This window comes from Numenius arquata, chromosome 4 (genome assembly GCF_964106895.1).
Source record: "Numenius arquata chromosome 4, bNumArq3.hap1.1, whole genome shotgun sequence".
Classification (NCBI taxonomy): Eukaryota; Metazoa; Chordata; class Aves; order Charadriiformes; family Scolopacidae; genus Numenius; species Numenius arquata.
This window is the reverse complement of record NC_133579.1, coordinates 52259047-52286694: the sequence shown is the minus strand read 5'-3', so window position 1 is coordinate 52286694 and position 27648 is coordinate 52259047.

Genomic DNA, 27648 nt, shown 5'->3' with positions numbered 1-27648 from the left:
TGGCAATGGATAGTTTTGATAGTTTGAAGAGGCATTGAAGCATTTAGACATTTACCAAAATAAAAAGCTTTTGAAATCCTTCTCCGTTAGATTTATGTTTAATTTTTGCTGTTTGTATATCCATTTATGCCTTCTTACTGAATGTTTGCAGTGGTGTGGCTGGCTTATTTGTATCCATAACAGCTTCTTTATGCTTCCATTTTCCAAAGTTAAAGACACATTTCTACTGCGAGTAGTAAAACAAAAGCAAAGAGCTGCTCAAGAGCTACTGTATTTCTTCTGTCTTAGAAATAAAGGATAGCTGATTGATATGTAGTCTCTAGTGAGCTTTTATACACATCTTGGACTAGACATTTAGCAGAATGTAACCTCTTTCTGCAGAGAGACATAAGTATTGTTTCTTTAACTGCCTCTGTCAGGAAGGACATCCTCCACTATTATTAGTGTATTTTTGAAAAATTGTATTTGCCTTGATGGGGATGGTATTGGTCATCTAAATCTTAGCAGCCTTTTGTATATAACTGTTCTCTCCAGATTTAGGGAAGTGCATAATGAACCCTCCAAATAAGCATGGTTTCACTGATTAAACACATATTTTACTAGAAGGATTTAGCTAAGGATTACTGTCTGCTATTTTATCCAGATTTTTCTTAGTTTCAAACTTCATTAAAATACTAAGAACATCACAACAGTAGAATTTTATCTTAGACATCAAATTTCATCAGAATTTTTTTCTTGCATAACTATTTAGAAGTTCCAGAGAACATGAAAATCACAAGGTAAGGCTTGAAGACAGGAAATTGTGCTTTGGATGCAACAGCAACTTATAATCAGTTTGAAGGAGAGTAGCCCACTAGTTGGTGGGCTCATAAATGTATATATGTAAGATATGATTTAATGGAAATTACTTTTAAAAGATCAAATCAGAGTGTGTTCTATTCAGCTTTATGCACTTGACTTAGTTGAGCTATACTTAATGTTTTGCAGTTGCAGTGCAATCAAAATCAAAGCTTTCTAAATGAAACAGAACTGGTAAATATTCCTGTATTTTAAATGGTATTGCTTTCCCTTTTTTTTCTCTTTTTCTTGCCCTGGTGATTATTTTTTTGTCCTGAATACAGTGTCCTTGGTATATGTTTGGAAAGGTAAAGTAGTAAAATATATGAGAAACTCAAAATAAAATATTATATTTTTCACCTATGCAAATTACCACAATCCAACCATGCTTTTTAATCGCCTGCTGGTTTCAGTTTTTCAGCATTACTTATGCAATATTATCCTTATCTGGCACGTGTAAATTAATACTTTATAGTAGTGTCTGTCTCTATCATCTGCTCACTTGTTCCCATTGCTTAAAGGCCATATTTTGAAGAAAATTAGAATAAGCCAAGAGGGGAGTAGAAGGAAATTAAAATGAAAGAAAAGGGGAGTAGAAGGGAACAGATTAACACTGACACAGTCTACCTGGGAAAAGAAGGAAAACAAATGGTTCACATATTCACAAAAAATATTTTCTGTGATTTTTCTCTGTATGCTAACAACCTTCCCAGAAACAAGCACATACAGTAGTAGTTCCTTATAAAAACGAAAATATGGATTGCCACCCACCAAGATACCATTCAGCCCAATGAAATACCATGAGGTCTCAACTTTCACTCAAGAAGTCACAAAGCAATGTCTGTATGTGAACAGGATTAGAAAATGAGTTACACATACAGCTTCCCTTGTCATTGTAGCATTCACTATTAGCCATTCCTGGGAGCAGGTACCAGATTTTAAGCAATCCTTTTTTTACTACTACAATCTTCATAGGATTATACAATAATATCACCACACCCTTTACTACCTTGTCTGTAAGCTCTCTTAATTTCTGTCATGATAAGTTTGACATAATTTTGTTATATAGGTTCAATGTTCTGAAGCAGAATGACAAACTTGCATTTCTTAATAATTTAAAATTATCTTTATTGTTTTACATCATGCCACAATTTCACATCTCCTTGGAAGTGGGGCTGTGTATAGCATTAGACCCCAGTAAAAAAAAAAAATAGTGAGGGTTTTTTTTCACTGAAAAAAATACCTGCCTGCTTCACAGCCATTTACTGATTTCCTTGACTTACTTAAAAAAATAACATACAGAGTTTTCCTGTGGTCCTCATTGCTTGTGTTCTTGACATGAAAGGAAGGACGGGTTAGGATCCACCCTGTCCCAAGCAGAGACAACTTCTTTCAGCAGCAGCAGTACCACATGGCTCAAAGTTCTTTTGAAACTACTGTGTTGGAAGAGATGACAATTATTTCAAGATTTTTTTAACCTAAATTTTTGACCACTTTTTAAGTATTCTTTTGGAAAAACAATTGTTCAAGAATACTTTCAATTAAAAAATGGAATGAGAAAATTAAACATTTTCTAATGTTTGAGACAGATAACTGTCAGCTTGTTTATTCTGCAAGGGAGACGAGGACAGCATGCAACATTTTAGAAATAAACAAAAAGCCCACGTTTCTTTGATTTCTTAGTTGTATGTAAAATTAACAGAATGTGTAGTAGTCTCCTATCTGTAGCTGTTAATAGTACTTTCCATGATCTTCTATAGGCAGCTGTCTTTTTAATGCTGCAACATTCATCTGTATCGTGTCTGTATAAGCCACTGGCAGAATTTTTGTTCCATCTGATTTTTCAGTGCACTTTCTTCTAATGCACTTGGAAGCTGGAGTGAGCAGTCAGTATAAATAAGCAAAATTTCCATGGATATTACTGAAAGGTTGTTGGTAAAAATGCCATAAAGGGTTTTTTAAAAAGTAAATATATAAGTTTAGAGATAACAATTTGCATATGTTAAGATGCTATAAGCATACAGTTTAAGCTGAAAAATAGATAATTGTTTCCCTCCCTGTTTTCTGTAATATTAATTTGTGTCTGTTCTAAGCCTTATAAGTGTTCATTGTTTATTTTTGGCAGGGACTGTGAAGGATTATTTATAAATTTTGCTTTTATTTCCAAACTACTACTTTTTTCATCTAACAGTAGTAGCCTATTTTCAGTAAGATAGATGAATGCACTAGCCTATGTACATCAGCAGTAAACAAGGTACAGAATCAAAGAAATAATTCCCAACTAATAGATGTTTTGTGGACTGTGAACATATGTTTTGTGAACACAGGGGTTGCAATTCCCCTGATGTTTCTCAGGCATCTTTGTGGAGAATACTGAATGAAATACTACTATGCTATATACTGTACTCACTTATCCCAGTAGCTGATAAATCTTGCCACCTCCAAAAGCCCTAGGAGGAGAGGGTAGTGAATTTCAGGGTGATGTAGAGGTATACCATAGAAGAAAAAGGAAGGGCACTCTCTTGTTCAGGCTGACTGATGCTAGAGCACAAACTGGGTCTGAATAGACTAGAGAAGCAGGAGCTCAGTAGAAATTGCTGCCCCTCTCAAAGAATGCAAGAATACTCAGTGGGGCAACACTTCATCCTGATAAACATAAGCTCAGCCTCGATGGGTTTTTACTAAGTTGATTGCCAGGAAAAAAGTCTTCATTGGTGGGGAATTATGTGCCACCTTTCAGTGCCCCAGTACCTAATATTTAACTACAAAACATATCTAATCTTCTCCCAGAATATAATCTTCTCTTGATGAAACTTTCTGTATTCACATTTCGCACATTAGTGAACTGAGTTATGCAAATGAGGGGACTTGTTAAAAGTTGCAAGAAACTTGTAAAACAGCGTGTTGATTTTTGAGGTCATAATAATTGCTTCCAGTTTCATCAGTAGATATTAAAACACTTTAAATAGGTACATATGAAATTTATGCTGCTCCTTTTTAGAGGACTTCCAAACAAGTACATGCTATGCCTTTTTTAAGGAGACCTAGACAGTGATAAATCTGACGGCTATTTGCCTCAGTGTTTCAGTTCGGTGCTTTAACACTTACCTATACTTTGTCTATAGAAAATATGTATTTCTTCAGTTTCCTTTTTTTCTGTTAGTTCCTTGTGAAAATAGGGCTGCTACTGCTATGAAAACTAATTAGAGATCTTTGTATATAAAATAGTTATTCAAGTATGAAGTACTACTATTAAGCACATGATGGAGATGAAGATTTTTAACTATAGAGTTGCAATCTTAGCCTAGACAGGTTCATACTTTTAACAAGTGAAAAGTACTGCTGTTTCTTTGGAAACAGTTAAGTTTATTGTGTTTCTTGAGAGGAAACTAGTTGTCAGTATCTTTGCCTGTATATATCATTTGGCTAAGTATATAAAATCCATGGCAAGATCTTTTCAATAGTTGCCTTAGAAATTACAACAACAATAAAATGTAACATTTTGAAGAGAATGTCTATTGTTTAGAGAAGGTATTGTATTGGGATTTACAAAGTGTTTCTGAGTTGCAGGAAAATAAATTTATCTCTCAGTGAAATAAATTCACTGTCTTGTTAGAGATGCAGTAAAATAAGAAATGACTAAAAATGGATGACATTAATATGTATGTATTTATAATTGCACTCCTGTGAAAAAGCTTGCAAGATTCTAAGGTTAGTGATAACGATTTACAAAGATGTACTTATCCCCAGAAGAGAACAATGCTAACTTGCTAAAGCACAACATTTTCAACAATACTTTCAAAATACATAATGTGGAAAACTTACTATTTGGAAAGCGTAAGTCAACATAATACATTATTTAAAAGCAAAGTTTGTACAGATATTCAAAAATTATTAACTATTTTATAAAATGCTGCCTATGTACCTTAGAGCTGATTTCCATTCTGTGATAACTAGACAGTTCTCATCTCTGCTACTGACATAACTTTGTTGGGATTTCTTAAAAACTACAATAAGCTTTGCAGTCCCTCTCATGTTAATAATCCATGTGGTACTAGTGATGCTAATTAAGTTCATACACAGCCAGCTTTGGTGGATGGACTTTAGTTGATATCAATTTAACAGGCATCATAACTGTATGATTGTGTCTGGCTTATTTCTTCTAGGACTGCATCAAAACATGTCTGTTTTACTGGAAAGTGAGACAAATAGTCATTTGTGTGTGTTGATGGTGGTGGTAGGGAGCAAAACTAACTGAATTAGTAGGCAGACTTTAAATGGAGATAAGCCTCAATAGAAAGATTCAAGAAGAGTGTCCTGATGCTTTATGTTTTTAGCAGTAGGCCAGACAAAGTAGGACTCAGTGCTGGAATCATCAGCAAATAAAACTATTCAGCTGGTGTAATCTACTCTCCCTTTCCTACCAGTACTTATGCCATTGTCTAAAATACAAGAGAAACACATTCCAAGAAATGGTATAGATTGCAAAGTTGAAAAAAAATAGGTAAATATATATATTAAATTAAATAGTTTACAAATTGATCACAGTGTAGGTTAGGCTTTGTGTCTTAGAGATTAATATTCCAGTGCGTAGATGGATAAAAACCCACTACAATTTGTGGACATATAGACGTTATGGGAAGTAGAGAGTTTGGATGTGAAAAGGTAGTGACAATGACATCGACAAACTGAAAGTTTTGAGGAAGGATGTAAAAAGAAATATGAGAAGTTCAAAATGACTTGTGCAAACACTATTGCATCCTGTTTTGTCTCTCATTTCCTGTGTGACGGATGACTATTAACAGTCAGTCATGCCTGGACTGTTACGTTCATAGTGTGTTGCTGTGCTGATTGCATCTGAGAGTTCTCTCTCATTTTTTATTTAAAATGCAAGTTCTTTGGAGAAGGGACTGATTATTAGTATAGTACCATGACAGAGAGAAGAATAACATTGACCCTGCATAAAGACAGTGCTCAAATTTGAAGGCATTACACTTCTAACAGTCCTCTGGATGTGCCTTACCAGCACTGAGCACAGCAGCTGTATTGTATCCAGTATTAGGCATTTAATTTTAGGAAATCAAATCTGTTGAATAGAAAAGACAGCGGACAAAAAGAACTATCAGAATCTCGGAAGGAAAAATTATGAAGAGAGATGGAAAGAACGGAGATTGGTAGAGGTGATATATCTGTATTTCATACCTGCATGATATGAAATATCATAGCGAAAAGGAAGTGAATAATCCATATTATACTAAACTATAGTATGCATAGAGCAAAAACCAGAGGACTTAAATCCCAATCAGACAGTTTTAAGTGAAATATCTGGAAAATCTTTCACTTGTAAACGTAGCTAAAATGAGGAGGAGACTGAATTTTCCATCCTTGGAGGTTTCTAGGGACAGATTAGACATCAGTTGGGAGTGACACGCCTGTCACTGACTTTGCCTGTGATCTTAGGAAGGGACTTCAAATACTCTCCAGCTCTACCAACGATAATGCTGGATCTCTGGTTAGTTTCTCTAGGTGTCACCATAACAATGTGTAATAATAACTCCCGTAAAAGCAGAAGTCTGATGTTGATGATACGTGATGATACATGGACAACTGATGAACAACGTAGAGCACCACTTAAGAGGTAGGTTACCGCTTAATTAATGTAATGTACTGGTTCAAGTTTAAGTACGTCTAACTGCAGAAGTTTCAGAAATGATACAAGTAATGATAGGTTGTGGTAAGTGTATCAATAAAATTAAGCTTTCTCTTTTAATCTGGTCAAGAAAAAGGTTACCCAAACAGTAGGAAACTCTCAGGCGCAGACTTCTTGCCTGATCTTATATGTAGATACATGCAAATATTTATTGATTTACAAGGTTCACCAGTGAGATCTCAGTTTTCTTTTATGTATGACATGCAGCACTTGGGCTTTTACTCCTAGTTTGACACTGAAGATTTCCAAATTCTCCATAGAAATTGCTAAACCTTAATTTCCAACACCTTCAAATCAAGTGAATAAGTCTCTGCATAAATAAATTCAGTTATTCACATAAATGTACTTCCATGAAGCTGTAAGGCTAAAAGTCTCAGACTTTATTTTGGCTAGAATGAAAAATCTTTCTTTTAGAGTCCATAATGGGGATTTTTCCAGCCTGCATCTCCCTAGCACAGATCTTTGAAGGATCTTAGGGAGACTCTGAGCATCTAGCCAGAAAAAGCAATAGACTTGAGTTATCCGGACAAATATTTAAATAATTAGCAGGAGAGTTTGGGTCAGGATTCGCTCATGTTTACTTCTACCGGCATCAAGAACCTTTTCACAAAGGAGCAATTCCAGTTCCTTTAGATGCATTCTCCTCCATCCTATATATTGTGGAGCACTTTCAACTTTAATACGTATTATCTCTTAAGTAAGTAGCCGTATCTCCACTTTAGGTTGAGGCTAAGAAATGGGCTGTGGGCATGTCAAGAATTTTTTTTTTTAAATGTTTTTTTAAAAAAAATCAAATTTGAAAGCACACACATACTTCTTTATGTCAGACAAATAGAAAAAAAAATTTGACACTAAAATTAGCAATTTATCTTTGCAGCTTTGCAAAGACTTGTATTTTTCTGTGTAAATGATACTGGACTATTTTTGGGGGGTTCTTTTGAACTTTCAATTGCCAAACTTTAATACAACTATAAAGCTAAAAACAATCATTTAAAGCAAGCTTTTAAATGTTGCAGTGGTTTTGCAGATGGTGTGAGTTTTACTGTTGGTATATTCCATTTTAAGGAAATACCTAGAATAAATGAACCATTTTAAGACACCTCTATGTAATCATAAAAGGAAATGCAGTAATGAAGCTTTCCTTGCCACCAGTTGATAAGAATGACTACAATGAAAATTACGTTTGGTGATGATCTCCTAGTTTAAAGTGTGGAATACGATAAACTCTTCTTAAGTCACTACACTTCTAAAGTACAGTGACTTAAAGATGTTTTCATGACTTATTCAAATGATGGACAGGAAAAAAATTGTTTTATTTGTTGACTCCCTAAGAGTAATTTGAATCTGTCATGACACTCACAGCTTTCTCCCCACCAAAGATAGGACTCCATTAGTTTTCTTTCTGAAGAGCACTGTAACATGAGAACCTAGTGGCTTTGGTAGTCTGTATAAACAGTCCTTAGGGCATTCTGGTTGACTACCAGCATCTTCACATACAACACAGTAACTGACTTTTTTGAGGAAGCTGGACTTTGATGAGTAGCTCACATAGTAGTTTAGAGTGCACATTGTCTTCTGTATTTCAGTATATGTATCTGTAAGGGATGAGAAAGAGCTACAGGATAGGACTGTGGCTGGATTGAGCCAACCAATTGTGGAGAAGACCATTTCCCTATCATCAGTATTAGAGCCTTTCTTCTTGGTGGGCTTGGTGCTTGCTTGAAGGAGAGGGGTTTGCTTTTATCAGGCTCCTTTAGCTGTGTGATAGCTGCCAAACTATTAACTCTGGCAGAAGGGATGTCTTCTTCAAGTCATCCTAGAATTTTGAATTTAGTTAAAAGTTGGTGTTCTTCAGATATCCTGCATAATTTTTACTTCTCGTGACATGCATCCAGCATACTTACTACTTTCTGCAGCATGCTCTCTGACTTGATCTGAGAAGCACACATGAGCAGACTAAACCAGATTTTTCCAGGCTTCTTCAATGATAAGTTACAGACCAGCAGATTTTTCTATTGGAGGTTGCTCAGCACTGGCATCACATGGGGGAAGTGATTTCCTGGGAGTCAGAGAACTCAAAAGTCTCTTGAAGCCACTACCAGAACAGCTCAGTACCCCATACCCTCTTCCTCAAGTTACTTTTGGAAAAGAGGGCTGCTAGACCGAGCCCACAGGTCACGTGAATTATCCTAACAGGCTGCAAATGGTTCATGAGCCAGAAGCCAAACCTTTCTGAACTATGACTTTGTAATGCAGAAGGAGATACTTATTTTCAACTTTGGCCATGGAAAGAGGAGTGGACTGAGAGGAAGGCCTCATCTACTGTGTGATAGCTGCTTTATATTTCACAGTGCAGTTAGACTTGTTTCTCTATTTGACTAAAATTGATGGAGTTGCTGCTTGCCATTTTAAAATCCATGCATGTATCTGTAATTCATTTGCCTGTCTCTGTCAACTGAGTATTATGTTATATATAGCACTGCACTCTTATCAGCTAAATTGAGGAAACCTAAGTGTGTTTTTACAAGGCAGGCTATCTAATTTACAAGTACAAACTTTAGGACATTGAAATGTTATGATGATTGCATTGTCCATGCTGAGGGGGGCAGTGTTAAGGTTGTATGGCTGACTTACCTCTGCGTTTATTTTATTTTATCCATTTTTTTTTCCCAAATTTAATGTAAGTCCTTTTAAAATGTTTTATTTTGCAGTAATCCATGTAGCATACCTTTTGCTTTAAAGTTAGAAAAACAAGCTCTCAAACTTAACCTATTGTACAACAGTTCTTGCCTGCAAATAAACACCAAGAAACAAACAAGAAGGCAGCATATTTACTATGGGGGCCTAAAAGGAAAGTTATTTCTGCAAATGTAAAGCATTCAAGATTCTTGATGAAAAGAAAAAGACTTATCCATTAAATACATTTCAGCACTAGACAAAAGAAAAATCTCTTCTCTAGACATGTTACTGTGCCGGTGTATGCCACAATTTAAGTTCTTTTTTTCTTGTTTGATTGTAGTTCAGGCATGTTTTGTGGTCAGAAATATAGGAACGCTGTGGGGGAAAAAAAAAAAAGATGATATCCGAATGATGGATTGCAATGTAGTTTCTTTGGGGTGTTTTTGCTTGGCTCTGTCATATGCTTTATCTACTAGATTGCAAACACATTTTCCTCAAAGTCAGTTGATTGCAGTTTGAGATATTTTAGTTTTCTCACTGAATGTTACCCTGCTTTAAAGAGTCCAGGTGGGGATATTTTGGTCAGTCAGAGCTTTTCTTAATGCAAAAGAAAAACAAGAGGTTATCTGGAGCTCCAAAAGCATAGTGTGGTTTTCAAGCAAGGGGTTAAAGCTACTTTTCACAACTAATAAAATTTCAAATGCACACTGTGTATTTTTGTGGGAGGGGGTTGCAGAAAGGGAATCCTCAATACCAATTGGCTGGTCTCTATCAGCTGCAGTTGAGCTCAAGCTGCTGCTGAAGAGCAGTATTGATCTGAAGGGTAAATGTGTAGGGAACCACAGAGAGGGATTCAGTCGTTTCTGAGAAGGGAGCCGACCTCTTCCAGTAAGAAAGGGGTTTCTACCTGTCTTTCCTGCTTGTGAGATCCTTTGTGAATGAAAGGGAACAGGAGAAAGGGCAGTTTGTCGCTACAGTGATTCAGAGAAAGAGGTATTGCTGCTGTGCATACTGCTGCTGCTGATCCTGCTGGTGCTGCTGCAGCTTCATGTAGCAGGTAAGGCTGCTTTTTCTGGGGAGGGGGAGGAAGACAAATTGGGATTGCATCGCCGTGGCTGGGGCTGTGGTGCCGGGGGAGGGAGGACGACCCTGAAACACTGCACAAAAGGACGCTGGCTCCACGGAGGAGCTGTAGGGGCACACGCGAGAAATGTGGCCGTGTGGATTAGCAGGCTGGATTTCCTGCTCATCCCGGTTTGGAATCGCAAAACTTCAGTAAGTTCTAAACAAAGTGTGCAAGTCCGCAGTGCCTGAAGGAAGAGGGGGCAGTGAAGGGAGAGGAAGGAGCTGCACCTTTCCCTTCCCGCTTTGCAGGCGTCCAGCCCTCCACCAGGTCGGGCAGTGGCTCTGAAACACATAGGTATGGGTGCAACTAATTCGGTTGTGATGGGTAATAAGATCAGTGCTGATGAAAAGGAAAATACATCAGGCAAAATTGAGGACTTGATTCAGTTGAAAGGGAAAATAAATAAGTGATGGTGAGAAACTTGTGCGACTGAAAATGTATTTGCCATGGATATACATATGTATTATTTTTTTGAAGCACTCAGTCTTTCATCTGTGTGTGAGGCAAGGTAAGAATATGGTGTGGGGGGTGGAAATTTCCGCAACATTGAGCTTTGAAGTGAAAAGGTTCAATTAAAAGAAAGAAGGTAAGCGATGCGAATTCGACTTGAAGCAACTTTGAAAACACCTGAGCAGCCTCCTCCCTTAAAAAAATAAAAAAGGCTCTACAGAAATAATTGAATGGTGAGAAATAAAATTTAGCCCTGACATACAAGATTTTCAAATGCAACCCATGATTTATTATTGTACTGTTTCAAACTGATTGTCTGCAAATTAGTTATGTGATGAGCAGTAGAACATACATAATCTTTATACAAACATTTTAATGGTGAGTTTAGCCCTGAATTATAAATCATGCACAAGTGTGCCTGTAACAGAAATGTGTGAAGGTACTTAACTTGATAAATATTTCACGTAATTTTTTACTGTGAGTGGCTTTGTGGCTTTGGCATTTCAATTCTAAATATTTAGCCTGGCTTAAGAATGATACATGTTTCTTGTATTTTAAATATTACTTTCAAAGCACATTATGGTGGTGATGGATTTGTTAATTTCTGTGTGTACTGAGTGGTGGTTAATAGTGTTTTTATCTGTATCTGCAAATATCTATAGAGAGCTGAATAGGAAGGCAGGTTATTTTATTGCTGGATAACATCAATGAACAGTTGAGGTTATTGGTATTTTTTTCCTTATTTTGAAGTTCAAATATAAATCACAAAAAGCCTGACAACTCAGGAATACTAAGCAGGTCTTGTAATAATGTACCATTTGCTGTGTATGTGATTGCATTTCAGATACAAAATAAATCGGGATTGAAATGTTTCCATGAAACCATGCTTCTAAGAAATTCACAAATTGGTCTGGAGGTTTTTATTTCACTTCTCTGAACGTCTTGTTAGACCTTTCATTGATCACAGCATGTTTTTAAGAGGTTTCAAGGCTTCTTACAAAATTTTTCCCCAGATCTGAAAGCCAGATGGTTACATTGCAGAAGTCATAAGCAGTTAATTGCTGAACTGATTTGAGTGCTCCGGAACATATCAGCATGCAGACCAAAGGCTTCCATCTCAGCTGATCAAACTAGTTACCTGATGCTCTTTGCTGAGGTTGGAGTCCCTGTTAGACATGGTAGGAAAAACAGATTCTCTTTTTGGGAAGCAAGAAACAAAATGCTGTAGTTTGAAAGGATTTTTTTAAAAAGTAATTTTTAGTTTTTCTCACATCTGTCACATGAATGACATTTTCCCTCAAGTTTACTTTATTTGGGTTAATTTGCTGCTGTCCTCCCTCCTCCCAACTGTTCTGAATGTCAGGTCTGTGGTATTTGTTTATCTACTGTGTTGAACAGTATACCAGATAGAGATAGTATGATCTCCAATGATTGCCTTTCTAGTCACAATATGTAGACAGAGCTCGATGTTTGATGCTTTGTGGTGGTTTTTTTTCCAAATATATAAGGAGAAATACTATTTCAGTTGCAGTAACATACAGTATAGAATAGATAACAGAATTACAAATATAAATGTTACAGTTGTTTTGCTATATGCAGTTTTCCATTTTGTGCCTATCAGTTGGAGTTTTGTTCTGAAGAAGAAGATGATTAGTAATCAGTAGTCAGAAGGAAAACAAATGCTTGTTTTCCTTTCTTTCAACCTTAAATAACCCATTAGTTCAATAGTAGTGCTTGAGATGATTTAAAAATTTTATACGCTAGCAAATTCCTAGATTGCTTTTCCTTAAGTAATTTTTAGGCTGACAGCTTTTTCAGTATGCAAACTATTTAAAATACTTTTCTGTATAAGAATGTTTTAGAAATTGTTGACACCTGTGTAATATGAAAATCTCATGGTGTTTCTGCCTTTATTGCTTTATCTGGGTACTACTATCACACTATCTTAAAGGTATGGTTATAAATGGATTATAAAAGGTTAAAAAGTTGTGTTTAAGTAAATCTTTAAACAGTTATTACAGAGTTAGAGATGTAAGTTACATGTACCTGTGCAAAGCATCATTATAAATTTTTTTAAAATATTCTTATAATCATCCAGAGCTCAGGTAAACTCTCTTTAATGTGCTTATAGGATCTATTAGTCCCATATTAACCTTTTGGAGCTATTCAGACATGCACATGCAATGTAAAATGTTACAGTAAAACAGAGAGGATAAAGTCAGGGCAAAAATTTGCACCGTCTTCATGTAATAAAGCATGTAGGCAAGGGGGTGACTTGGATGTGCTGTACATACAGCCGCAGAAGTACATGCAGCCATCTCATTGGCAGAGTGGGGCTTTTCTTACCATGCGCCCTACTGTAAAACTGATCCAACACTCATAGTTTCCTGTCTATTAACTGACTCTTAAAGTATGAAAACAAAGATTATTTGGAAAATATTTTTCTCATTAGGTATAACAGGTCATAAATATCAACTTTCTTGAGGAGGGTATATAAAAATAATTTCTGCATGTACATCATTCTGAACGTGACAGTGTCTGCCCAGAGGGAGATCATACTTTATGTTTTTGAATATATTTCTTATGCTTATCTTCATCCTTTTAAAGATCATAAGATCTTTACATGATCTTTACATCTGTATTCTATACATGTGATCTAAATGTGATCTCTACATCCGTATTCTTATTTTCTATCTATAATATAATTACCTGAAATGTTTTAATTTTGGATATATTTACTGTAAAAGATGCATTTTGGTCATGCATTCTACTGCTGATTCTAATGATATATCAAACTTTGAATATTGTTATATAATTTTTTTGCCTCTATTGCTTATACTTTGAAACCACTCATTGTTAATACTATAGATGTGAGTATAGCGTGAAGTAATTTTGTGATAACTACTTGCATTTTGATTAAGTTACCACAGTTGTCCAATTCAGTCATGAGGTTCTGAAAAATAATCACTTGTATGTATTTCTATTAAGCAATTCTATTTCCTTCTTTTAGGAATACCAAACTCTTTTCTGAATATTTTTCATAATATTAACAAACAGTGATATATCTGTGTGCATGTACTAAACTATAAACTATAACTAAAAAAGCAAAGAGAAACAAATTGTTGAATAACTCCAGCAGAAGTGTCATCATCTTGTGGAAGTCTAGAAAGGATACATGGTCAGTTAAATTATAGTGTAAATACGTAAAGAAAAATATTTCTGCAATATCCAAATTATGTTGTTTTAAACAATTGAATATACTGATGTTTTTTCAGTGTACTGCCAAGTAGAACGGCCACATTTTCATCTAATTTCCACATTGTCATTCATTTCTGACAGCTGATATATTTGAACCTGTAAATTAAAGAATGTTAATAAAGAGAGGCGGGTGAGAAACACAGAACAAGAAAAAATTAATTCTGATTCCATAATGTCTTTGATTTTTCTTAATTCAGCCAGGCATTTCTATTCATGTGTTAAGAGAAGAAACTGTAATACCTTTGCATTTGTCTGCTCCACTTCAAATCATATGTATTTACCTACAGCATCAGTGTATTGGTCGGTTTCCAGGCTATTCATTTGCGAAGTACTTTGTGGGATCTTGAATGTGAAAATTGTTATATGAAGCCAAACAGTATTCCGCTTTTAAACAACTCATAAAAAGGCCTCTACTTACAAGCATTTGTATGTATACACAGTTTGGGTCTGTTTATACAGACCCTTTTAATGGAGACATTTTTATGAGACATCCTAAAAGATGAACTGAATTTGAGTTTGTATAGCACTCAGTTTAAGGTATCAAAAAGAAATGGATTCTGGTGCATGGTATCAAAAGAGACAATAGACAAATGTTACTAAGAAGGGATTTTGTCTGAAGTGTTACATGTTATAACACTGTGTTATGAAAAATACCATGTAATTTTTGCATTTTCTTAGGCTGGGGACTGGAACAGAACATTTTATATGAACAGAACATTTTATATGAAAGATAGCCCCTCTTCTTTTCCTCTCTGGATTTCACTTTCCTAAAGTCTTTGATGAGGAGGGAGGGCTAGGCTCTGCTGTGGTACATTAATTTGTTTCGGTATATTCACTTCTTCTGGCCTACAGTTAGGAGCTGTATGATATTTCTAAGTGGTCGTGTCATAGTAGTGGAAGTAATGTTGGGGTATATTTTCACGTGCATTATTTTCTATTGTGATGCTACCAGATTCCACTACCACCAGTTTCCAGAGTAAACTTGACAACGTATTTCTTAAGGTAAAAACCATGGTATAGGAGTTCAGATTCCATCATTCCTCATTAACACAAGTTGCTGTTCAGAGACCTCAATTCAAGAAAGGCAGTCAAGTCTGTCTCTGTTTAGGATGCCACTTAAGAGTCTGCCTAATAGTAAGAGGTGATTTCCATATACACCATCACGGTTTTCAGAAGCTCTCTGATAAAGTACTCTTTTTACTGAAGAGCCTCCGTTGTTATCGAATAATACAGGGGTAAAACATACTGGCGTAGGCACTTTGTTTTATTGGATCCTCCTTCCTAATTTCGTTGTCCTTTATTGTTTTACCTCGATGGATTTGTTTTCTTTTATCCAGTGAAATCCATTGTGAGGGACTCTGAAATAGCTGTTTTGGTAAACACCAGAAAGGGGTTGCATTTCCCTGGCAGATCAAGTGAAATTTATGTCATGGCTTGTTATAGCTGTATACTTTTTTTAAATCTTCTAGCAAATATTTTCCTTCCTTTTTTGCTTTGTGTTGTTTTCTATCTGCTTTGTCTCAGAACATAGATTCTTACCATCTGCAGCTAAATGTAGTTATAAACTGAGTTTTGAAGTGCCCTGAGTACAGCCTCAAAGTAGATGCTTCTGTTGCATTCATTGTCTTTTAATTCCCATTTGTTTTCTCCCAAAATCTGTCCTCTGGTAGCGGAGTCAGAGGTAGCAGACCATGCAATGCCTTCACCCACAGAAGTAGTCTCTTTTCAGTTCTCTTTTGTGTGTTATCTTATAAACTACTGAAAACTTTGACAACAGCATGAAATACAACAGGACATGTGTGTGATCAGAGGTGCATCTTGAAAATTAGTTCAGCTAAAGCAAAACACTTCAAAATAACAAAATGAGTCTCACGGAGAATCTGTTAATGATCTGGTGGATAGAACTGTATATTAAAAAATAGTGATGGTAGATAGTACTGAAATCCATTCTTGGTTTAAAATACTTAGCTGGAAAAAGGGAAATTAAACCTAGCTAAAATCAAATAAAACCTCTTTGCTTCAACTTTCCTGCCGTTGATGGAAATAGCCTGGATTTGAACTTTGTCAGAGAAATAAAGCTGCATGATTCACTGAAGAGACAGCTCAATGAACAGGAGTGACAGGCTAGATTCATCAGCATCTTTCATGTTGCATTCCAGCAGTAATTATTTATTCCTGTAGAAATTGGCTTCAGTTTTGGTTGATCCTAGCCTCTTTGGGAGCACAGAGCAGGAGTAAAGCTGGCTTAACCTTGGTTGGAGACTCTCCGAGTCAGAAAGATAGTATTGCTCTGTTATTGGCAAATAGCAGGCATTTGGCCAGGCAGAGCACGGCTACCATGTTGCTGCCCTGCTTATTACATACCTACTGGTAAAGCTCCTTTTGGAAGCTGTGGGTAGTACGATTTAGGGAGGCCATGAAACTACACTGTGGATTTCATTGAAAATGGAGCCTGGATCTAACTCCATGTGGCAGGCTTTGTCAGAACAGATTCTCTTACGAAACTTTTGCTGTCTGACGTCTGCACTTGGTTGGGCTGATATAGGAATATGAAGAATTAATTAAGCATTTAAGTAACATGTAAACTTAATGAAAATTCACCTAAAATGTAAGACATGACCTTGGGTGATTTGTTTCATACCAGTCTGCCACTTTCTTGACACCTGTCTTTCTTGGTTTTTCATTTATGTTGTATTTTACGTCAAAGATTTGACCTTCCCATTATTTATTTTCTCTCTAACCACTCATAAACATTAGGCAACCTCCTTCAGCTATGCTTTTGGCCTACTGTCAAAAGAAGAATTTTCACACACAAGCGTAAATATGGCAGAGGAAGCAAGTCTGTGAGTGTGTCTAAAGAAGGCCACTGTGTGACTCAAAAGCACATGATGTTTCAAGCAGTTCATTTAATATATATGTTCCTGGAAAGGGATATCTTACTCCAGTGCATAAGACCTATAACAGTCACCTAAATTAGGCAGAAAGAAACAGGTAGGAGAGTGCCTATGGTTTTCCAATAGCTGTTTCTGGAAGGTGTGTCAAGTTATCTTTCTGTCTTAAAAGACAGACACATTCAACTACATACTCTGTGTCCTGAAACCTAGGTTTTTAACTATTGAACTGGTTGAACTCCGTTAACACATGAAAACTGGGTACCTTCACCAGCCACAAAGATAGCCAAAGGCTGTTCTTGACTGCACATACAGATGGATTTCTGGCGTATGCAAACAGATGCATATAAACAGTAGTGAGGTGTGTAGAAAGTGTACCATATAAAAAATATTGTTATTCTTTCTCTATTTTTCATGAAAGCATGGCATCTGCTCTCAGTGATAGGAGCAGAAACTAATTCTATCCATTTAAAAACTAGTATCATTAATAGAGAAAAAACATGCCCCCAAACAAAATTTTGCTAACGGGTTCTGAGAACTCATCCAGATAGTCCAGGAGAGAAGGATATCAGTGTAACTATTATCTCTTCAGTGTGTAACTAAAAAAAAAAAAAAAATAAATATCAGATGTCAGTGCCACTTGCTTGGCTGTGACAGAGAGAGAAGGTGATCAAGGAATAGATTGCAGCCTTGTTGTCCTGTATTTCTATGTTTTTTCAGAAGCAGTTGTGCTGATTACTATATGGTCTTCTGTCACTTATCAGTTGCCCCCTTACACTGAGAAAATGCTTTTTTATTCAATTACTAGGTCAAACAGAAATCAGGAAGAAGTTAACAGTGGCCTGCATGCAATCTAACCTGTTTAAGGGTAAACAACTTCTACCTATAAAAATTAGTATGCTATTTAAATGTTATAGAAAATCATATTAGATCATCAGGTAGGTTCCAGAAATACAAGTGTAAGACAGACTTCAAAGTTAGAGAAGTGTCTAATACAGTAGCTACTCAAGTGTCTAACATCAGCAAAAGATGTATGTGGTTCATGGGGACTTCGTTATTATGCACAGGAAAAGTATTTCACTGCATTTGGTTCCCAAGGCTGTAGAGTGAACTGAGTTGTTTAAACATGAATATGAATGTCCCTCTTGAAGCCGTGATGAGAAAAAAAAATGACTACCCTTATACTCGGGCTCTTGTCAGTAAAAGCAGTATGCCATAGTGAATTTCAGAATTAAAGAAAGTAGCAAAACAGCATGTATAGTAATATTTAGTAACTTATTCTGGTACACCTTTAGAAATGTAATCAAAGTTATTATGTGTAGATGCCCTGGAATTCACAAAAGACTCCCATAAAACACCTTAAGTATACTCAGAACAAGTATATAACAGTCATACAGGAAATAGTCATAGATATTTTTTAATTTTTCAAGGTACAAATGAAGAAAGAGGAAGCAAATCATCTGTCCTTCCTAGAAGAGAATACAAGTGCTCTCAGGTGTTAGGATTACTGATTTCTACACTATTTAGCAAATTCTGCTGCATATGTTCCTCCCAGATTACCCGTGCAGTTCCTGGAGATGTCTTCTTCTGAACTGCTAAGCCCATTACTACCTTTGTCAGGCAAAACTGGTTTGCTAGCATATCACAGTTTGCTTAATAAACTCATATATTTACTCCTCTTTTTGCAAAGATTTGCTGTAAGCTTTATAGCTGTAAAGATAAAAAAAAAAAATTTTTTTACAAAGAACTAAATGATTCTTGACTTAAACTTTATTTCAGGAAAATTTATGAGTAAAATAATTCCTTCTTCATTTATGATTCAGCAGTCTCAAAGGATGTTGTCCAAAATTCCTTGTTTCATCCACAATCAAATAAAGCTGCCAGTATGCAGTAAAAAGGGGGGAAATCTTTGAAAGTTTTGTCTTCATTGGCTCTGAAGCTCATTCCTGTTATCTAAACTGAACAGTGAAGAACTGGTATTATCACCTGGACTTATGTCTACAACAAAATCCAGAATTCCTAAAGTAGCAATTAAATGGCTTAATGTTGAAAACCTCCTCAGCTGAATTCTAAAGCTCTTTTCTGAAGGGGAATGTTAATTTGTCATGTAATGCTGATTCAGATTAACTGGAAGTGCATTAATTTTCAGACAGTCCCCAAGTCTTAACTCCTTGCATTATAAAAGTTTGTGAGGAATAAAACATTATGAAATTAGTGATTATTTTCTTCCTTCTTCAAGATAAAACTTAAATTGAGACACACATAAAAATACCTTTCTGTAAATGTGTAAATAAGTATGTTTCAATGCAACATTCTAAAATTATTCTTGTCTAAATCTTAGGTTTTCCCTTCTTTCTACCTATCCTTTAAGAACATACTTACAATCTCTGTTGTACTCAGGCTGTATGTTCTAATAGAATATAAGTCCTTGGAGCATTAACAAATCTCTCAGCTTTTAAATAGACTGTGACCTATTCATTTACAGGGCTACTTCAATAAAGCAATAGCTCACTTAGGTTAATGATGGATCATGGTGTGATTCGATTTGCAGAGTGCAGACTTGCCCATTATCCCCTAATGTTTGTATGGGTCATGTTATCACATCCAAATAATGATTCATGCCACCCCTTGTTCCTGGAGATATCGCAGTGATTACAGGAAAGCTCGGCATGCCAGTACACAAAGCCTTTAAGAGTTCTGTTGGCTGCTGTGAATTATTATTTTTGGCTAGAAAATGATAAAGCAGGAAAGGCTCAGGTTTCTCTGTGACACCTTCCTCTTGTGATTCAATTGGCCATCTGGCTGAGCAGACGGGCTGGACATTAGAAGAAATAAGATCTACTTCTCCCTGTCTTTTGCTCCTTCGCTTTTTTTTTTTTTTTTTTTTGTGAGGGAAGTTAGCTGACCCTGACCTGCTGTGGGAGATTATTTGCAAGTCAACTACCTTGTGATCTTTTTTTTTTTTTCCCCTCTCAGCTTGAGTATCTGACACGAAGATGGAGCAATTTCCAACCGGAAGGAAACATATCAATACTTTTGTACTGACTGTAGATATCACACAGGAGAGATTCCGGCTGGTAGCCACATTGAGAAAAGAAAAAAAGGACATGTTTTCTAGTTGTGAATACACTGCAAGTACCAACATAATAACTTCTTTTTCCAGTGCTGCTACACTGTCATTTACTCTGAAGGATTATCCCCACTTAGGCACAGCAATTCAAAACAGTCTAAGTGATAGGATAAGAAGTGAAATTTTGAATGTGCTTGTAAATGCTTGTAAAATGCTCTTAAGGTTTATTCTCACTTCTCATTCTTGGGGACGATCTGGGTTTTCTTGCCTACCACTGCATTTATACTCAGTGCCCATCAGGTTGCTCACTGGTCCAGCTGCTGACAAACACTGAATCTTGTTAAATGCTTCCAATAAAACTGTCATAAACCTCACTAGCACTAAACCTTTCTAAACATAAACCACTCTAGTTAATATATACTACCACTAAAACATGAATGGGCAGAGGAATAGTTTCCTTATATTGTCTTATACAAAGATAGAAGACCTAGGGAAATAGAAAAAATGAATTTCTTTATTTGCTACCAACTGCACATGCAACCTAGACAAAGAAGAAATTGCTGTAAGAGATGATAACGCTGTTCTTCAGTGAATTAGTTTTGTTATAGCTGAATGTAAAGATTCTCCAACAGTTTCTATCTCTAAGGAAAGAGAGTAGTTGTATGCGGTTTAAGAACACTTTTCTAAAGAACACTACTGGTAGTGAAAAATCAAAATGAAAAGCACCTGTTAACATTGTTTTTTTCCCACTTTCTCTGTTTCTAGACAATGACATACAACCATAGTCAACAGCGTCAAGGAGTAACAAAATATTTTAAAATGTGTTTTTTTAACTCTTTTGACTTATTTTCTCACCTACCCACATTACAAACTACATTTCTTAACTAGTTCAAATACTATAGCGGGGGTTGGTTGCTTAAATCAGATATTAGAAGTAGAATTGTATGTGATTAATATTACTGTGTCAACCTGCTGGGCACGGAATAAGGGAAAAAAGATGGGCACTTACAATAAATGAGTAAAGGCATTTCACTACCTTACAATAGATTTGGCTCTTGTTATATAACATTTTTATTCTGCTCTAAAAGCATTATACAAGGACCTCCCCAGAAATAGTGCCAAGGATCTCAAAACTGTAAGCAGATTTCAAACCTAAATTAGATTTCCCAGCTGGTTAGTGGTATATACCCACAGTGAAATAGTGAAAAATGGCTTTTGAAGTGTTTACTACGTTAAAACTTGAAAAAGTTTCACATATTTTAATTTGCTGAGTGTTGCAGGAAATGTAGGACTCGGAAGTCCCTTGTGCTAGTTGCCTGAAGAAATAATAGAAAGAGGTTTTCTTCCTTCTCCCCTCCCGCCCCCCGCCAATTCTTGCACCAACAGTATAATGATTTTTGAGGATCAATATTGTATTCCTGTGTTTGGAAGCTTAAATTCATGCAATCTTATTTCTCTCAAGTGATTTTCCTCATTAAGTATACAGGACTTATTAAAATTTGAAAGGATATTCAGACTCGCCATTTGCAAAGACCAAAATCCAAGGTCTTGCTCTCTCTTTGGTAGCTTCCATTTCCAGTGATAAATGTATCAAAAAATTCTGATGTTTTGATTGTATCTAAGAAATATTCACAGTTAGTTCACATTCTGAATACAAAGACCCATCTTTCAAACTCTGCAGGCAAATACCAGGGAACATGTGAACTATGGGCATTTTCTGCAAGCAAAGCAGATTGTCATTCAAACCATAACCATGGTTGTAACTAACACCTAGCAATTTTACAGCAGAGTAATTTTTGTAATGAAATATAAAGGCTTAATGTTTCAAGATTTCAAAGTTTGTGTTAATGCTGAAAATTGTAGATTAAGTTGTCTGCCAGGTATAATGTAAAAGGATTGGATTTTTCCACTTTTTAATTTTTTTTTTTTACCTTCAATATGTAAATACAATGTGGCATATCTGCATCACTTCGTCCTTATTTTCTTTACATTCAAAAGAGTACAGTGAAAAAGATGGCCTGAAAAAAATTGTTGGTTCTATTACTATTTTTCATATAGACTAGTGGAATCCATCCCTAGAAAGAAGAAATTGTAAATGTCACCATTACAAAATATCTACATAGGAATTTGTGAACTATTTTATTTATTTGCGATGTGACAATATGTGGTCAGAATATATACTTAAGTCATCATTCTTTTTATCATCTCTGAGAGGGTAGAGTTACGGTTCTTGTTCATGTCTTGATACTTTAAATGGAAAAAGAAGATCCTCAGAGGAATTTAGAGCCATAACTTTCTTCTGTTGCATTCTAATTCTCAAGTAGGAGCTAAATGCTCAGATTTCCTTAAGGATTTAAGTTAAACCCTTATATAGAGACTCAACCTAGATGAAAAGCAAAGCAAGAAATGATGCTTTTTATGCTAAGTGCAAAGCTTTTTCTTTGGAAGCTATCAAATATCCCTTGCCTATGTCTTACCTAAATACCCATAGACGTGTAAACTTACCCCTGGCATGAGTGTTAAGAAGCTCATTAGATCTACTGTAAGACAGAACACCTGACAGAAAAAAAAAATTAAAATCTTCCTCTCACAGCTGCTCTTGGCATTTGCTTTATATTATGCCCTTTTTACTCTATGAAGAAAAGACTTTCCAAACTTTTCTGAACTTAGTTTAGAATTATAACATGGGGCTTTCTTGTCCAATTCATTTCAAATTACAAAGATAGTATTTATTTCTGCCTCAGATATAATTTAACAATTCTAAGAAGAGCTTGGTACTGTGGTATCTTGGTAAAGGGAATGGGTAAGAGAGAAAAAATTCATCTTATTTCAGTAACAGTAGTGGTTTTCTGATAACTGCTGTCACTATATCATTTTACTTCAAATTACTTATTTATGTAACATGAGAGGCTAGTCAGCAGCTGTAGGTAATATAAACTAATTTATGTGGATCAGCTTATTTTTGACCCTAGGCAGCTAGTCCTGATGCCCTGTACATCCTTTTTGTATGTGAAAATTTCTACATTTGAAATTTTTATCATTATTTTTTATCTCCCTGTTAAGTCATCCAGCTAAAGCAATAACTGTTGACATGAAGAGATAATTACTAAAAAAGGAAATTAAAAAAATGAAATAATAAAACCAAGATGTTTTGAATGTAACCTAATAATAACAAATAAACATATAGATGTGATTGTCCACCTTTCATAAATGGGGAACTGAAAAGTGAGGTGCTGTGAATTACTGAGAATGAGTCAGTTTTGTCAGTCTCAGGATGAGCTGTAGAAGCCCAGGTCAAAACCTTCCTGATGGAAATATTTTCTAGTGAAAATTCGATTTTCAGCTGAAGAAAACATTCTGCAAACAGAATTTGCTTTCACAAAGGAAAATTTTAAAAAATATTTCCCAGACAAATGGATGACAATGGAAAGCAGTTACATCAGAAAGATTGCATGATGTTGAAATTGTAGTTGTTGCTTTGTGCTTCTTCTCACTGAAAGACAGAAATACTATTTGCATTTCCCCCCATATAATGCTTCGTGGCCTTGACAGACTTCATGAAGGAAAGTGTTGGTCTGTGTAACAGCATGAGGTATACAGTAAATAAGAACACATAGAAGCTCCTTTTTTCCCTCTGAAAAGCTGAAAAATTCCAAAAGCAAATCCCTATATTTTCAACATTCCTAAACTGTCTTATTTACTACTTCCTAACTCTGCTTTTTGTGCATAATATTTAAGCCCCCAAAGTACGTTTTATATGTTGCTTGTGAACTTCATAATATGGAAACCTATGTTTATCCATCTTCTTTATAGAGGTTTTCACCTGTAATTAATTCAGCGCTCAGTTTATTCTATCACTTCTAAACTCCCGATCAAGAGTTACAGGACAAATGACACCACAGACTAAATTGTAGAAGTTTAAAAGCTTGGAATAATTATTAGGCATTAGTTGTTGTCTGACAACCTAAATAATTATCTCAACATCAAACTCTGACCCTCTTCTACACTCAATGGAAACATGGCACACTGTTCCGGCATTCTTGTAACAGCTACGGCTGATTATTTTCCATCTTTCCTCTAGGACATTTATCAGATAGATAGCTTAATGTCGACACCTTATAATTTCTTGACAGCTGGCCATAAAACCTGATAAATTCTCCTGCCAACAAAGCAACACGTAGGCTCCAAAAAAAGTTTGCAAATTTTAATAATGTAGATTATTTGATTGATGTGCAGTATGCAATTTAATTACAAAAATAAATGAGGAAGAGGAAATTTGTCACTTCCCCATTCATTATTCCTTAATTAGACTACAACTAATCAGGGTTTCTGATTGGCTAAAATAACCTCAGATATAATTTACTGCACTGCCATTACAGTCGGGTGGAAAGGAAAGCATGAATTATCTCTCACTGCCAAAACAGCACAAAAGAAAAGGAAACAAGATGAACCTTAAAATATTGTCAACATTACTATGTCTGCAATCTGTCAGATTAGCAATTTATTACAACAAATGAAATATTTCTCTTGTGAAATGACAGAGTACATTTTTTTCAATATGCAATATTTATGTATATTCTGTTTCTGAGTACCAGAGTAGATCGATGCTGCACCTGAGACCAATGCATTTATTTTGGGTTTGGCTTGTGTAAATGCATTCTGCATACTTAGCTTAACATCAGAACATGTCAAATGGACCAAATGAATGGTGATAATAATGCAGCTCTGAGGCTGTTACAACTTCATTGTGGAGTCTAAGTGTGGAGTACAAAATTTAATTTAGGTGGGTTTTTTTCCTAAGTCAATTATATTTTACCAGTCTGGTTATTCTATGATATCTGTTGTGTGCTTCTACTACCTGCACTGCTGGCCAATGTTTTAATGCATGTATATTAGGAAGAAGACAAGACAGAGACAGAAAGTAACCCTTCCTTATTATGGATTCGTACATGCTATTTTCTTGCAAGGGTGACATCAAGTTTACTTATTTTCCCATGATACATTCATGCACATATGAAAAGAGTATATGTATTTGTTTATGGGAATCTGATAACTATGCAGGCAAACAGGACAGGGGCATATGGTGGAAGGGGTGGAAAATTCTGATTAGTCAAAGTTAGTTCTTATTCAGCGGTACTGTAATTGCTTCAAGATATTTTGTATGCCTAGGGTGGAGGAAAATAGAGATAGGAAGAAAGATGTCAAAGCAGAAGTTAGCACAGTGGTTAAGGAACACTTTTGGGATGTAAGAAAATAAAGTTTAAACCCCTATTTGCCTTGGTTTTAACCCAACTCTCATTTTAAGTAAGTAACTTCACCTCCATATTATTATAGCCTGAGTCTCTCCAAGGAAGTTATTTAAATTTTTATTAAAAAAATTAAAAAATGGTTGGTAGAGACAGGAATTCTAAGTGACTCAGTAGCACAGTGGGAGGAATACTTACCCACACTTTCAGAGGCAGGTTGGGTATCTGTTCTGAATTGGGCCAGGCAGGGACTTTAAACCTTGGTCTCCCTAAATCTTGGATGAGTTACCTTCTGCAGTATTAGCGGATCTAAAATTGACCTTCAGACTCTTTACAGTTGAGTCAATACTGCCTGTGAGGAGTGGAAACACTTTAAGTCTGAAAAAGTGTAATGAACAAAAGGTACATTTTAACCACCTCTTCATACTATTTTTTTTTAAACAAGTTCTAATCTAGGGGATGTGTTTTGGCTGCATTTATTTCCTCCTCTATTAGTGTAGACTCAAAATGGTTCAAGAAAAAAGGCAGAGAGCGAGAAACAGTTATCTATGAAGAAAGATCCGTAATCTTGAATTTGTCTCACAGTGCAAAAACTCTTGAGGTTATGGCTAAAAAAATAAGTAATTCATTGAAAAGTGCTTATCTCCTTGTAATACAGCTGCACACAAGAGCAGCTTATGTGCCTCACTGAGGGCTTGAGCAACAGAGTCATTTTTATTTCCTTTGATTCTATGGCTTATAATTAAGCAGGTGCAATGTGCAAGACTGAGTCATGTACAGCCACCTTTGGTTCTTACTGCTTCAAATAGCACACAAATAATGACCACTTCATTAATCTGTCATTGGAGAGGAATCACTGAAAATGGCAGAAAACTGTGTACTTGCCTCTGTTTATTTCTGCAGTAAGATTCTTTCTTGTGTTCATTTTTAGGCAGAGCTTGTCCATGATGTGCAGGGCATCTCTATGTGCATGTGCACAAGTGTGGTCCCAGCATCCTGTTAGTGTCCTTACTACCCCTTCTTTTTTTCTTCTAAGCATTTGATTTTTTTAATTCTGCTTTTTCTTTCTTTTGAATATTTTTTCTTCTATTAATTTCTACCTCTTTTGGTCTTATCTTTCTTTCTCTCATTCAAAAGAGGTAATGTAGCTCAGTAATGCTATCATATTAGTTTTAAGGAGCCTTCTGCTTCATTCCAAGAAAGCTGGGTCACATCTGCAGCAAACAGTAGTTCTCAAGTGCATCAGATACAGAGAGGGAAGCCTGAGGCTTTATGTAGCAGAAAAAAGCTGGAATATTTTTGTAGTGATCTGCATTTGCATCATATTTGTACCTTAGTAGATGTCTCTACTGTTTGATTGCACCTCTGTTTTTGCACATTGCACCATCGAACTGAGAACGTGAAGACACATCCAATATCTCTGCAACTTTATCTGTAAATACAAGAAAATTTCCATATAACATGGTGTGATCTATTAGACAATTATTTAAAGGAGCAAGATGGAAATTCCTAGATATATGGAATCAATGTAACTGGATTTCTGCAAAGGTTCTGAGAGGATCTTATTGTGCAAAGCTGAATCTTAATTCCGATGACTATCAAAACATTACATATTATGTGATATCTCCACTACATAAGCAATAGTTTGCTAAGAATTTTTATTTTAATTTTTTTTTTTTTTAGAGAAACTTAAATAATTAGGCAATCAGAATAGGTGAAATAAGACAGCCTGTGATCTAGATTTCTCATATGCTTTTTAAAAGGTACAGAATTGTTTTTATTGAATTTGTTCACTTCGGGCACCTCCTGTTTGACCTTGGCAAGACTTGCAGCAAAGGCCTTTACATTTTACAAAATGTTTTTAAGGAAAACTCATGTGTTAAAACTTTCCACACAGATTCAGACATCTTGGCAATCTTTAAAAAAATGTGCAATATTTTATTTGTTGAAGTATTTAACTTATATTTGTCAAACATATAGGCTCTCCATTTATCCTATTTGATGGTAAGTTTTGAATGGTCTCCAGGTGCTGCTCTGTCTCATGACAAACTAAAACAATAGCTTTGCAAGTGATGCCATCTGCCTGCATCCTTTGAAATATGTTCACTGAAAGCCAGTAGCCATGGAAAAGGATTAACTGTTTCAGGGCCAATCACATGAGCTACAATTGTGCACCTAATACTGTGAAAATCCTGGCTGTATGTAACTGGGGATATAGAGCCACACAGAATCTCCTATGCCACATCACTGAGACCATGACTGTTACAGCAGGGGGATTCCAAGGAGGTATGTGGCCTTCTTAGCTAAGTAAATCTGGACCAAATAGTACACAGCTAACAAATGATTCCGGTAGGTTGACCATTTCATTGTTTAGATAGGCT